This window comes from Syngnathus leptorhynchus, chromosome 4 (genome assembly GCF_054491065.1).
Source record: "Syngnathus leptorhynchus isolate UIUO chromosome 4, UIUO_Slep, whole genome shotgun sequence".
In the NCBI taxonomy this organism is placed as follows: domain Eukaryota; kingdom Metazoa; phylum Chordata; class Actinopteri; order Syngnathiformes; family Syngnathidae; genus Syngnathus; species Syngnathus leptorhynchus.
The window spans coordinates 2,688,074-2,690,188 of record NC_141198.1 but is presented as its reverse complement, the minus strand read 5'-3'; the positions used below and the strand labels follow the sequence as shown (position 1 = coordinate 2,690,188).

General features: G+C 48.6%; 1 long non-coding RNA gene across 1 annotated transcript in view; it reads left to right on the top strand.

Annotated features, from left to right (window-relative positions):
- Window positions 1–303: 303 nt before the first annotated feature.
- LOC147057639 (uncharacterized) overlaps window positions 304–2,115 on the top strand; it is a 2,927-nt gene continuing 1,115 nt past the window's right edge. Inside the window, exons 1-2 of the long non-coding RNA XR_015065965.1 lie at window positions 304–987; window positions 1,050–2,115. The exon at window positions 1,050–2,115 is cut by the window's right edge and continues 164 nt beyond it. This is a non-coding gene — a long non-coding RNA (uncharacterized LOC147057639). The remainder of the gene's footprint in view (window positions 988–1,049) is intronic.

Here is a 2,115-nt window from a genome sequence, read left to right as displayed (position 1 = left end):
AATTTTGTAAACAAAAATTCCTTAATACACTATTATCAGGACCAGAGTCACACACCCTATATATATACATACATATATATATATATACACACACATATATATATATATATATATATATATATACACACATATATATATATATATATATATATATATATATATATATACACACACACATATATATATATATATATATATATATATACACACACATATATATATATATATATATATATATATATATATATATATATATATATATATATATATATCCAAGATGGCGCCGCGTGCGGCAGCCTCCGTGGGTCGCTCTCTGCTTCTTTGTCTTATTTTGTGTGTTTTCTGTGTTCTCTGCTGTCCATCCCGGATCACTTTTACCAGAGAAGCGCTGTTAAACATCGGACAGTCGTCTTCTGGTATATTTCTCTCCTGTCCTCTCCGATTCAAACTGTTTGCCGGAGATTTTAGCTGGAGCGGCGATGCTATACAAGGTAGCACGCCGACGACGGCGTAGAAAACGAGCCGGAGCCCTCGTTAAGCTGAGTCAGAAAGGGTTCCGCTCTGCCCTACCATCAATTCATCTGGCGAATGTTCGCTCCCTGGCGAACAAGATGGAAGAACTGCTGCTCTTCACTTCGAGGAACACTGATTTCAGCAGATCCGCCGCGCTGTTTCGTTGAAACGTGGCTTAACGAACGCACCCCCCACCACGCCGTGGAGTTAGCTGGGTTTCGGTTAATGCTGGCAGATTGCAGCGCGGAGCTCACCGGAAAATCAAAGGGAGGTGGACTCTGTTTCTACATTAATGAACGTTGGTGTACTGACGTCACGGTGTTGAAAGAGTCTTGCAGCCCTCTCCTAGAAACAGTCTTCATAAACTGCCGACCGTTCTATTCACCACGGGAGTTCTCCTCGATCGTCATGGCGGCTGTTTACATTCCACCACACGCGCGTGCGAGTGAAGCCACGCAGATGCTGGCCGACCAGGTGACAGACATGGAGAAACCTCTACCAAATTCACTAATCATTGTTTTGGGTGATCTCAACAGGGCGAACCTCGCACACGAACTCCCCAGATACAGACAGCACATTACGTGTCCCACCAGAGGGGCACAGACACTGGACCACTGCTACACCGTAATTAAGGATGCATATCACTCTGTGGCTCGTGCATCTTTAGGACTCTCGGACCACTGTCTAGTTCATCTGGTCCCGGCCTACAGGCAGGAACTAAAAACTTCTAAGCCTGTAGTGAGGACTGTGAGGAAGTGGACAGTGGAGTCAAGGCAGGACCTCCAAGCCTGCTTTGACTGCACAGATTGGGGAGTTTTTGAAGCTGCAACTTCAGACCTGCGTGAACTCACTGACACTGTCACATCATACATCTGTTTTTGTGAGGATCTGTGTGTGCAGACTAAGACCTTCTGCACGTACAACGACAAACCTTGGTTTCCACCGAACCTCAGGAGGCTGCGCAAAGTCAAGTAAGAGGCCTACAGCAGCGACGACCGGGACCTGTTCAAGCAGACCAGAAACACACTGAACCGAGAGGTCAGGAGAGCCAGGAGGTGTTACGGGGAGAGCCTGGAGAGACACCTCTCTGCCAATCCTGATCCCTCAACAGTGTGGAAAGGTCTGCAGAGCATCACGGGCTTTAAGAAGCGAACCCCCCGTCCTGTGGAGAGCCCAAGGCTTGCTAACCAGCTGAACAGGTTCTACTGCAGGTTTGATCGGTCCTCCCACACAACAGGACCTCCTGCAGCACAATCAACATACTCCCCTCCCCTCACAACAGCTCTGTCCACACCTCCATCACCTCTGTCACCTAATCTCTCTCTTGCAGAGGCCGTGCCCGCACTCCAGATCCGTGAGGAGGAAGTGCGCCAGGTGTTCCGGAGACAAAAGATCAGGAAGGCACCGGGCCCAGATGGCGTGTCACCCTCCTGCTTGAAAGTCTGTGCTGAGCAGCTGGCGCCCACCTTTGCACGGCTCTTCAACCGCTCCCTGGAGCTGTGTGAGGTGCCCTCGTGCTTCAAAATCTCCACCATCGTTCCAGTGGCCTAGAAGCCCACCATCACAGGATTGAATGACTACAGACCTGTCACTCTGACATCT